The sequence below is a fragment of the Elephas maximus genome, chromosome 3, assembly GCF_024166365.1.
Source record: "Elephas maximus indicus isolate mEleMax1 chromosome 3, mEleMax1 primary haplotype, whole genome shotgun sequence".
NCBI lineage: Eukaryota > Metazoa > Chordata > Mammalia > Proboscidea > Elephantidae > Elephas > Elephas maximus.
Genome location: NC_064821.1, coordinates 19,096,792 through 19,109,901, shown reverse-complemented (window position 1 = coordinate 19,109,901; position 13,110 = coordinate 19,096,792). Strand labels below are relative to the sequence as shown.

Below are 13,110 nucleotides of genomic sequence, written 5' to 3'. Positions count from 1 at the left end.
TTTCACAGTCTAGTAGGCTACAAGTCCAAATTCAGGGCACCAGCTCCACAGGAAGGTTTTCTTTCTCTGTCAGCTCTGGAGGAAGGTCCTTGTCATCAATCTTCCCCTGGTGGAGGAGCATCTCAGACTCAGGGACCCTGGGTCCAAAGGATGCGCTTTGCTTCTGGTCCTGCTTTCTTGGTGATATGAGGTCCCATTGTCTCTCTGCTTCCTTCTCTCTTTTATAGCTCAAAAGAGATTGGCTTAAAATGTTATCTGATCCTGTAGATCTCGTTGATATAATTGCCACTAATCCATTTCATTAACATCATAGTGATAGAATGTATAACACACAAGGAAATCACACCAGATGACAATATGGTAGACAATCATGCAATACTGGGAATCATGGCCTAACCAAGTTGACGTATATTTTTTGGCAACACAGTTCAATCCGTGACATTCAAGTAGATTTTTAAAAATAATAATAAAAAAAATTCATGCTGTAGACTTCTTGTCATACATTTTTTTTTCCTCTGCAAGGATTTGATTATGTGTGTTGATTCATCTAGACCTAATTTGTTGTTTTTCATTGCTATATATTTCATCATTTCATCCACACCAAATGAATATTGATATCACTGATGTTCATTTAGAGTGTTTCTTCCTTCTGCTTCTCTACATGTGCAAGATTCCCAGTGGGAGTTTCACCATATAAATTCTTCCCTGAAGTTAGCATTTATTATGCTAGGAATGTTCTCTCATTTTGTCTTTCCTCAACTGCACTGTTCACCACTTCTGTCCTAGGAGTAAAAGATGCCTGGTACTATTGTTCATGACATACACACACACACACACACACACACACACTTATACAATCACAACAGGACATGCCATTGTGAGGGCCCCATATGCCGAGCACTGTACCAGAAGTAAAAGATGCCAGGTGCTATTGTTCGTGACACACACACTGTCTTCGTCATCTAGTGCTGCTATAACAGAAATACCGCAAGTGGATGGCTTTAACAAAGAGAAATTTATTTCTTCACAGTAAAGTAGGCTAGAAGTTCAAATTCAGGGTGTCCGCTCCAGGGGAAGCCTTTCTCTCTCTGTCAGCCTTCTCATCAACATTCCCCCAGACTAGGAGCTTCTTTGCCCAGGTACCCTGGGTCCAAAGGACACACTCTGCTCCCAGCACTGCTTTCTTGGTGGTATGAGGTCCTCCTGTCTCTCTGCTTGCTTCTCTCTTTTATATCTCAAGAAATTGCCTTAAGACACAATCCAGTCTTTAGATTGAGTCCTACCTCACTGACACAACTGCCACCCATCCGCCTTCATTACCATCATAGAGGCAGGATTTACAATATACAGGAAAATCACACAGTGTTGGAAATTATGGCCCAGCCAAATTGATACACACATTTTTTAGGGAATATGATTTAATCCATGACACACACACACACACATACACACACACAATCACAATAGGATATGTCATTGTGAGGGCCCCGTATGCTGAACACTGTACCAGGGGTGGTTTTCAAACTTTAGCATACATCAAAATACATGGAAGACTTTTTGAAACACAAATGGCTAATCTTCATCCCAGAGTTCATCATCAGTCAGTCCAGAGTGAGTTTGAAAAACTTATATTTCTAAAAAGATCCCAGGTGATGCTCTTGCTGGGCATCCAGGAGCCACACATTTGATTATCTGTCATCCCATCTTTTCCATCAGATTCACCAACAATATGGAACCTAGAAACCAAACAGATGTTTCAGAATTTCTTCTTCTGGGACTTACAGAGGATCCAGAACTGCAGCCTGCCTTATTCAGTTTGTTTCTATCTATGTACCTGGCCACCCTCCTGGGAAACCTACTCATTGTTCTGGTTGTCAGCTCTGACTCCCACCTCCACAACCCCATGTACTTCTTTCTTTCCAACCTCTCCTTCGTTGATATCTGTTTCAGCACAACCACAATCCCGAACATGCTGGTGAACATCCAAGCACAGAATCAAATCATCACTTACGCAGGCTGCCTGACCCAGGCCTGTTTTGTAATGATATTTACTGGTTCGGAAAATTGTCTCCTTGCAGTAATGGCCTATGACCGCTATGTGGCCATCTGCCACCCACTGAGGTACACCATCATCACGAACATCCACTGCTGTGGCTTGCTCTCCCTACTCTCCTTACTAACTAGCATTGTGAACGCCCTACTTCACAGTCTGTTGGTGCTGCATTTGTCCTTCTGCATAGACCTGGAAATCCCTCATTTCTTCTGTGAACTTGCTCAGATTCTCAAGCTCGCCTGTTCTGATACCCGCATCAATTACATCCTAGTGTATTTTGTGGCTACTGTATGGGGTGGTGTTCCTCTCTCTGGAATCATTTTCTCTTACACTCGAATTTTCTCCTCTGTTTTGAGAATGCCATCAGTGGGTGCAAAATATAAAGCTTTTTCCACCTGCGGGTCTCACCTTTCAGTTGTCCTTATTATATGGAACAATCTTTGGTGTGTACATCAGTTCTGCGTTTACACATTCTCCCAGGAAGATAGCAGTAGCTTCAGTGATGTGCAGTGTGGTCCCTCAAATGATGAATCCTTTTATCTACAGCCTGAGGAACAGAGACATAAGGGGACCCTTGAGGACATTCATCAGTAGAATACTGTCATTTTAGTGATTGTGTCACCTGTTTTGGGCTCTAGGATGGGTCAAATTGGAAAGAATACTGCTGATCAAGGATGTCTTACTGTTTCATGAGCAACTTCTTTTAAAATGATTAGATAACATAATGGCTATGTACATTTCAACTTATTCATGATGAGTGAGAAAATGCTGAAGTCGTCAATAATTTCATTTTACTTGGATCCACAATCAATGCCTATGGAAGCAGCAGTCAAGAAATCAAATGACATATTGCATTGGGGAATTCTTCTGTAAAAGACTTCTTTAAAGTGTTAAAAAGCAAAGATGTCACTTTGAGGACTAAGGTATACCTGATCCAAGCTAGAGTATTTTCAATCACCTCATATGCATGCCAAAGCTGGACAATAAATAAGGAAGACTGAAAAAGAATTGATGCCTTTGAATTGTGGTGATGGTGAAGAATATTGAATACGCCATGGGCTACCAGAAAATGAACAAATCTGTTTGGAAGAAGTGCAGCCATAGCACTTAACATCTACGCCATCAGGGTTTCCAGTAGGGTCTGTGAAAAAGAGGAACACCTTCAATGAGATGGATTTACACAGTGGCTATAACAGTGGGCTCAAACATAGCAATAATTGTGATGGTGGTGCAGGACCAGGCAGTATTTTATTTGTTGTGCATAACTGACTCGATGGCACCTAACAACAACAACACGTTTCAACTTGAAGTTGAAACTTGGCTTTTCTCTTTATGTAGCTCTGTGCTGTTTGTTAAACTCTCTAAGCTCAGTTTGTTTTTTTTGGTCAGGTGCCATAAAAGCAGAGCCTGAGGCAGGTGTTCTTATTACACGATTTTTGGGGCAGTGGTCTAGGAAAGAAGGAAAACAGGAGAACGTGGATAGGGCAGGGAAATTATGTAAACAGAGTTGTGGTCATAGCTAGACACTAGATTCAGCCTGATTCTATGAATAGAGAAATGCGATTGGAAATCCAGACTTAGCCTGCCTGTGAGGCAAGAGAGCTCTTTTTTCATGTCCCAATTTAGTAATTACTGAGACATATCACTGGTAAGCCGTATTTGTTCAAAGCAGCATCAGTATCCACAATACTTACATCTACAGAAATGCCTAATTAGGTTATCTCAATTGGCTTGAGATAATTTTGAGATATTTGAGCTTCCTAAGTGTGGAAGCTTTCCGTTCTAATAAGAAAATATAAACTCTGACTCTAATATGCTCAAACCATAAAGTTATTTTTCATTATAAGGAACAGACTTCAGAGGTAGAGAAGGCACAAGAACAGGACAGAAATACTTTATTTAGTCTCCCATAAGTGGCTTCATCCTAGAACTTTTTCCCCTTGTGGTCTCCTGATTACTACAACAAATGCAGGTGTCATATCCACACATGACGCCCAGAGAGAGAATCCTTACTGTCCTTCCCTGGATCTTATATTAACGCACCTTTCCATGGAGTCATCAAGTGACGTTCCTTCCCATCTCATTACTGAGAGTAGAATCACAGGCCCCTACTTAATCTAATTCCTGGTGTGGGGAAAAAAAAAATTACCATGAGAACCTTAGACTGACGATTTGAAGTATAATTCCTGCTGGGATGTTAACCCCTATGGCCGAAAGGAGTACCTACCAAAAATGCCTGGCACAGTGGTAAATGTTCAATAAAGCTTTAAATGGTCATTGTAGTCCATGTCTTGTCTACATTCATAAGTATTCTAATCATTTGGCTCTCACATATTTTTACCACTTGCTCCAGTGGTTGTATTTGTTTACCCTCATTGTAATAATTCTCAGCAGCTTTTATTCCTCCAATCTGAATAACCACCGTTTCTTAATCAACAATCGATGATACTGAAGGAAGAGTTCAAGCAGCACTGAAGGTACTGGTGAAAATCAAGGCTCCAGGAATTGACGGAATACCAGCTGAGATGTTTCAACACATGGATGCAGTGGTGGAAGTGCTCACTCGTCTACACCGAGAAATTTGGAGGACAGCTACCTGGCCAACCGCCTGGAAGAGATCCATATTTATGCCTATTTCCAAGAAAGGTGATCCCACAGAATGCGGAAATTATCGAACAATGTCATTAATATCACACATAAGGAAAATTTTGCTGAAGATCATTCCAAAGCAGCTACACCAGCATATTGACAGGGAACTGCCGGAAATTCAGGCTGGATGCGGAAGAGGACATAGACCTGGGGATGTCATTGCTGATGTCAAATGGATCCTGGCTGAAAGCAGAGAATATCCTAAGGAGGTTTACCTGTGTTTTATGGACTAGGCAAAGGCGTTCTATTGTGTGGATCATCACACATTATTGATAACATTGTGAAGAATTGGAATTTCAGGACAGTTAATTGTGGTGATGAGGAACCTGTACACGTATAAGAGGCAGTGATTCAAACATTAGAAGGGGATACTTCAAGTTTTAAAGTCAGGAAAGGTGGGCATCAGGGTTATAGCTTTTCATCATACTTATTCGATCTGTATGCTCAGCAAATATTCCAGGAAGCTGGACTATATGAAGAACTGGGCATCAGGATTGGAGGAAGTCTCTTTAAGAGCCTGCGATATGCAGCGGTGACACAACCTTGTTTTTTTAAAGTGAAAAGGACTTGAAGCACTTACTGAGGGAGATCAAAGGCTATGGGCTTCAGTATGGATTACACCTCAACATAAAGAAAACAAAAATCCTCACAAATGTAACAATAAACAACAGAATGACAAACGGAGAAAAGTTTGAGGTTGTCAAGGATTTCATTTTACTTGAATCCACAAGCAGTCAAGAAATCAACAGACATTTTGCATCGGGCAAATGTGCTGCAAAGGACCTCTTTAAACTGTTAAAAAGCAAAGATATCACTTTAAGGACTAAGGTGGACCTGACCCAAGCCATAGTGTTTTCAATCACTTCATAGACATGCAAAAGCTGAACAATGAATAAGGAAGACTGAAGAATTAATGCCTTTGAGTTATGGTGTTGGCGAGGAATGTTGAATATACCATGGACTGCCAAAAGAAGGAACAAATCTGTCTTGGAAGAAGTACAGCCAGAATGTTCCTTAGGATTGAGGATGGTGAGACTTCATCTCACATACTTTGTACACCTTATCGGCAAGGACATCATGGTTGGTAAAGTAGAGGGCCAGTGAAAGGGAGGAAGACCCTTAATGAGATGGATTGACACAGTGGCTGCAACAATGGCCTCAAGCATAACAATGATCTTGAGGATGGCTCAGGACTGGGCAGTGTTTTGTTCTGTTGAACAGAGGGTTGCTATGAGTCAGAACCAACTCGAAGGTACCTAACAGAAACAACAACAAAATCTGAGTAACATAATCAAGTGAGTAGGGTAGGCATTGTAAAGTTTGATAATCTTTCTCTTGTACTTTTTTGCTTCAATTCCTTCTCGCTGATTTATTGATAAGAATACATCTGAATTTTTTCTTTTCTACTTAGTCATCTCATCTTGCTGTGTTCTTACTCATGTGGAAGCTACACACAGAAACATAGTTGAATAATAACACATTGCTGATGTCTTAGAGGGTTGGCTGTAGTCTTAGGTCTCTCAAGAAAACCTTTTAATGTTTCTTCGGGAAGAAAACAGTTTTTCTTTGAAGAAGAACTTTACTTTGAAAAGGAGTTGTGAATATGGTGGGAGAAAAGGGAAGTTGGCAGGGCTAGGGAGATCACATTTTCCACAAACGCACACACACAAAAAGGGGGGCCATCAGTGAGAATCATCTCTAAGGGTGTGGGAGGAGAATAATGAAGGTCTTGCAGGAGAATCAAGAAGCTCTTGAAAGCCTTCTATTCTGGTCATCACTGGGGCGAAAGAGGGAGATTGTTTTCAGCAAGCTGGAGGACTAATCCCTACCCTGACTCAAGGTATGTTCTAGTGTAGACCTTCCTCCATGGACATCCACAGAGCACCTTCAGGCATGCATCACCTGAGACCCTTGTTCATACTGCAGGGTCATGGACATTATCCAAAAAAATACTGACTTTGAATCTCTAGGGAGATGCCTGAAGGATGAGATGCTTAAATAAACACTTCTGGAAATTCTTATGAACTCTGAAGTCTGAGAAGGGAGGCACTAATATTAGAAGAACATGGGAGAATGTATTTGTAATATAGAATATACAAGGACTTTCCTCAACTTTACTTGGTATGATGTCTATATAAACTGTACACCAAGGTTCATTGCAGCACTTTTCACAATAGCCGAAAGGTGGAAAAAACCAAAATGTCTATCAACAGATGAATGGATAAACCAAATGGGATATACCCATAAAGTGGACTATGACTCAGCCATAAAGAGAAATGAAGTTTTGATGCATGCCATTACATGGATGAATCTTGAAAACATCATGTTGAGAAGAATGAGTCAGTTGTAAAAAGACAAATACTGTATGATCTCATGTATATGAAACAAGCAAATATACAGAAAAGGAAGAATTATTAGTTGATACCAGGCATGAAGGGGAAGGGGAAAGTTTTGCTTGCAGCCTGTTAAGTTTATGTTAAAGGTGGTGGAATAAACTGGAAAAGAATACGGAGAATGGTTGCACAACTTGAAAAATGTAATCAATGTCACTGAACTGTACATACAGAAATTATTGAGATGGTGTAAGTTTTGTTGTTTATTTTAATAAAAAAACATTATATATAATGCAGTATATAAAATGTATCTGTAGTTCTTACAGTGTAGCAATCTAGTAAAAACACATATACTCATCACTAGGTTAAGAAAGAAAGCATTACCATCACGTAGATACCATTAGAACAGCTAATCACATCACCCTTCCTATATCTAGTGATAACTACTATCCTAAATTCTGTATTTATCATTTTCTTTGATGTTTTTCTATTAGGTTGGATTCTATGAAATTTCGAAATTGATCATTTCCACCTTATAATCTGGCATTTTCAAAGTATTCAATAGCATATTTTTATCACTGTTGTACCCCATTGTTCTTAAGTTCTGTAAAGTCGTTTCTGACTCATGGCAACCCTATGTACAACAGAATGAAAAACTGCCCAGCCCTGCGCCATCCTCACAATTGTTGCTAGGCTTGAGCCCACGGTTGCGGTCACTGTGTTAATCCATCTCATTGAGGGTCTTCCTCTTTTTCACTGGCCGTCTACTTGATCAAGCATGATGCCCTTCTCCAGGGTTCAGTCCCTCCTGATAAAATGTCCAAAGAATGTGAGAGAAAGCCTCATCATCCTTGCTTCTAAGAAGCACTCTGGTTGTGCTTCTTCCAAGACAGATTTTTTTTTGTTGTTGTTCTTTTGGCAGTCCATGGTATATTCAATATTCTTCTCCAACACCACAATTCAAAACTGTCATTTCTTCAGTCTTCCATATTCATTGTCCAGCTTTTGTATGCATATGAGGCAGTTGAGAACACCATGGCTTGAGTCAGGTGCACCTTAGTCCTCGAGGTGACATCTTTGCTTTTTAACACTTTAAAGAGGTCTCTGGCAGTCGATTTGCCCCATGCAATGCATCTTTTGATTTCTTGACTGCTGCTTCCATGGCTGTTAATTATGGATCCAAGTAAAATGAAATCATTGACAACCTCAATCTTTTATGCACTTATCATAATGTTGTTTATTGGTCCAGTTGTGAGGATTTTTGTTTTCTTTATGTTGAGGTGTAATCCATATTGAAGGCTGTAGTCTTTAACCTTCATCAGTAAGTGCTTCAAGTCCTCTTCACATTCAGCAAGCAAGGTTGTGCTATCTGCATAACACAGGTTGTTAATGAGTCTTCCTCTGATCCTGATGCCCCCTTCTTCTTCATATAGCCCAGCTTCTGGGATTATTTGCTCAGCATACAGATTGAATAGGTATGATAAAAGGATACCCTGACACACACCTTTCCTGACTTTAAACCATGCAGTATTCCCTTGTTCTGTTTGAATGACTGCCTCTTGATCCATGTACAGATTCCTCATGAGCACAATTAAGTGTTCCAGAATTCTCATTCTCTGCAATGTTATCCATAATTTATGATCCACGTAGACAAATGCCTTAACATAGTCAATAAAACACAGGTAAACATCTATCTGGTATTCTCTGCTTTCGGCCAGGATTGAACTGACATCAGCAATGATATCCCTGGTTCCACATCCTCTTGTGAATTTGGCTTGAATTTCTGGCAGTACCCTGTCCATGTACTGCTCTAACTGCATTTGAATGAACTTCAGCAAAATTTTACTTGTGTGTTATATTAATGATATTGTTTGATAATGTCCACATTCTGTTGGATCATCCTTGTTGGGAAAGGGCACAAACATGCATCTCTTCCAGTCCATTGGTAGGGTAGCCGTCTTCCAAATTTCTTGACTTAGACGAGTGAGCACCTCTTGCACTATACCCCTTTGTTGAAACATTACTTGGTATTCCGTCAATTTCTGGAACCTGGTTTTTCACCAACGTCCTCAGTGCAGCTTGGACTTCTTCCTTCAGCACCATTGGTCCTTGATCATGCGCTTCCTCCTGAAATGTTCGAATGTCAATTTGTTTTTTTTTTTGGTTACACCGACTCTGTGTATCCCTTCCATCTTCTTTAGACATTTCCTGCATTATTTAATATTTTCCCCATCATTGTTGTTGTTAGGTGCTGTCAAGTCAGTTCTGACTCTTAGCGACCCTATGTACAATGGAACAAAACACTGCCCAGTTCTGCACCTTCTTCACAATTGTTGTTATGCTTGAGCGAATTGCTGCAGCCACTATTTCAAAACCATCTCGTTGAGGATCTTGTCTTTTTCACTAACGCTCTACAAAGCATGATGTCCTTCTCCAGGGACTGATCTATCCTGATAACAAGTCCAAAGTATGTGAAACATAGTCTCCCATCGTTGCTTTTATTTTACCCATAGAATCCTTCAATATTGCAAGTCAAGACTTGGATTTTTTCTTCACTTCTTTCAGCTTGAGAAAAGTAGAGCGTATTCTTCCCTTTCGGTTTTCTAACTCCAGGTCTTTGCATTTTTCCTTATAATGCTTTACTTTGACTTCTTGAGTCACCCTTTGAAATCTTCTGTTCAGCTCTTTTACGTCATCATTTCTTCCATTCATTTTAGCTATTCTACGCTCGAGAGTAAGTTCAGAGTGTCTTCTGTCATCTATTTTGGACTTTTCTTTTTTTCCTGTCTTTTTAATGACCTCTTGCTTTGTTCATGTATGATGTTCTTGATGTCATTCCACAACTCATCTGGTCTTCAGTCATTAGTGTTCAATGGATCAAATCTTTTCTTGAGATGGTCTCTAATTTCAGGTGACATATACTAAAGGTCATAATTTGTCTCTCACTGACCTGTTCTAATTTTCTTCAGCTTCAACTTGAACTTGTATATGAGTAATTGATGATCTATTCTGCTCTCAGTCCCCTGACGTTGGTCTGACTGATGATATTGAACTTTTCCATAGTGCCTTTCTACAGACGTAGACGATTTGATTCCTGTGTATTCCATCAGATGAGGTCCATGTGAATAGTCACCATTTATGTTGTTGAAAAAAGGTATTTGCAATGAAGAAGTTATTGGTCTTGCAAAATTCTTTCACGCCTTCTCTGGCATCACTTTTACCACAAAGATCATATTTTCCAACTATGGATCTTTCTTTTTTGTTTCCAATTTTCACAGTCCATTAACAGTAATTATCAATGCATCTTGATTGCATGTTTGATCAATTTCAGACGGCAGAAATTGGTAAAAATCTTCAGTTTCTCCAAGTTTGGCCTTAGAGGTTGATGGATAAAATTAATAATAGTCATATTAACTGGAATTCCTAGTAGACATATGGATATTATCCTATCACTACCAGAATTGCACCTCAACATAGACCTTGAAATGTTCTTTTTGAGGATGAATGCAATGCCATTCCTCTTCAATTTGTCATTCCTGACATGGTAGGCCATATTATTTTCTGATTCAAAATGGCCAGTACCAGTTGATTTCCGCCATCACAGTATGACAAAATTAACGGATGCATTGGGACATTATGTAGGATGATATAAAAAAATAGTTCCCTCTCTGATGTAAATGAAAATTTTGGTAACTAACATTTTGCTATTGTGAATAAAGTTGAGTATTTTTGTACACGTTCCTGGTGCAAATGAGCTAGAGTTTTATACTGGGATGGCCTTGTTGGCTATAACATTGAGCCTATTCTCCATGTAATTTCAAAGAGTTTTCCTAAGTCAATGAGCTAGTTTAAGCCCCCATTAGAAGTCCATGTTTCTTCATGTCGTCACCAACACATGTTCATTTATTATGGCAATTTAGAGGGAATAAATTATTATTACATAATACTATTTATTATGAGGTTTAGAGTTCTTTCACACCCTATACTCCATTTATTTTCCCTTCTTTGGGAAGTATATGTTTATGGTATTTCTAATGAGGTCTTTATTTTTATTGAATATGGACCCATTCTCTGTAATACAACTTATTTATAAATAAAACTGTCCATGAGTTGGGGGCCAAGAAGGTGGAGTAGTCAGAACCTTCTGGTGATCCTCTGACAACAAAGACCTGAAAAAGCAAGTGAAACAATTATATTTTTGACAAGCTAGGAGCCCTGAACATCAAAAGCAAAGTTAGAAAATGGACTGGGTGGCAGGGGGAGGGAGAGATGGTTTGGAAGCGGGAGGAGTTGCAAGACTTGAATTACTGGGAACCCACAGACACCATTCCCAGGAGTGACAGCACCAGGCTGGTGGTAGGGTACCAGCAGCAGTTTCCTCAGGAAGAAACAGCCAGCCTCAGAGCCTACTCGCATGTCCGCAACCAGAGAATAATGGTGTTCTCAGCAAAAGCTAAGTACTTGCATATATTTTACCATCCCCCCAGGCTCCAAGCCTCCTTCAGCGGCTGTTGATTTCCCTGGGCCTGAGATAGGCTCTGCTGAGTGACCTGAGCCATTCTCTCAGCCTTGGAAAAGGAATAAATTCCCAACTGGGAAAAAAGATAATCTGCCAGCTCCACTAACCTGGGGAACTCAGGACAGCAGCAGCTCCTGTCCAAGCATAAATGATCCATGGACTTTGAACACCTTCCCACCCTGCATAGACTTGTGTGGGGCTATTTCAGGAGAACAGGCCCTTGTTGGCAGGTTGCAACTCTTTCAGCTTTGTCGTGGAGAGGTGGGTGTTTGATGTTTGACACCACTTTGCCTATTAAACAGCCTCCTCACCTACCCACATCAGGGGCTTAAGGACAGGTGGCTCCACTCAGGAAATCCAGCCACCCATGACAGGGGTCCAAAGATAATTGGTACCTCCCAGTTCTTATAACCAAAAGCACTGGGTGCCCGTGGTCCTTCTGCAGAACCCACCCACATATGTGCTTTAGGGAACAGGGATGCACTTTCCTCACAGACCCTCAGGGGATGGTTGTCAGCCCTCTGCCTTATTTAGAGTGTCGCCCTGCTTCAACCAGATACTGGTAAATACACCAACCACCCCTTCCCCTGTAAGACTGTAGGACAGAGCCGGTACCACACACTTGATGATCAGCTGCCTGGACACATGAGCCGAATCCATACAAGAAGGGTGCATGGACTCCTAGACTGATACACCTGATAAAAGCTCTAGCCATCTGGTGACAGGACGTTAGAGCTTCAAAGGCAAAAACAATCAAGGTAGCTCACTCAAGCAACTTATTTGGGCACAACAAAACAAAACAAAGCAAGAAGCTAGGAGACAGTAAGCAAACATAAAAGAAACTAGTACAATAACTTATAGAAGGCTCAGAGACAACAGTCAATACCAAATCACATAAAGAGGCATACCATGATTGCTTCAACAAGCTCTCAAAACAAAAAATCAAGGAATTTTGTGGATGAAGGGTGCCTTCCTGGAATTACCAGATGCAGAATACAAATGATTCATATACAGAACTCTTCAAGATATCGGGAACGAGATCAGGAAGGAGATCAGGTAATATGCAGAACAAGCCACAGAACACACAGGTAAAACACTTGAAGAAATTAAAAAGGTTACTCAGGAAAATAATGAAAAATTTAATAAGCTGCAAGACTCCATAGAGAGACAGCAATCAGAATTTCAGAAGGTTAACAATAAAATTACAGAGTGAGACAACTCAATAGAAAGACGGAGGAGCAGAACTGAGCAACTGGAAGGCAGAATTGGTGAGACTGAAGATAAAGCACTTGGCACCAATATATTTGGAGGCAAATCAGATAAAAGAATTAAAAAAAAAAAAAAACGAAGAAACCCTAAGAATCATGTGGGACTCTATCAGGAGACATAGCCTATGAGTGACTGCAGTACCAGAACAGAAAGGGATAATAGAAAAAACAGAGAGAATTGTTGAAGATTTTTTGGCAGAAAGCTTCACCGATATCATGAAAGATTTCTGTCCAAGATGCTCATTGAACACCACATAAGGCAGATCTCAAAAGAAGGTCACCAAGGCA

The 13,110-nt window shown here is 40.3% G+C and overlaps 1 pseudogene; it reads left to right on the top strand.

Annotated features, from left to right (window-relative positions):
• Nucleotides 1–1,675: 1,675 nt before the first annotated feature.
• Nucleotides 1,676–2,663, top strand: LOC126070986 (olfactory receptor 7G2-like; annotated as a pseudogene).
• Nucleotides 2,664–13,110: the final 10,447 nt, after the last annotated feature.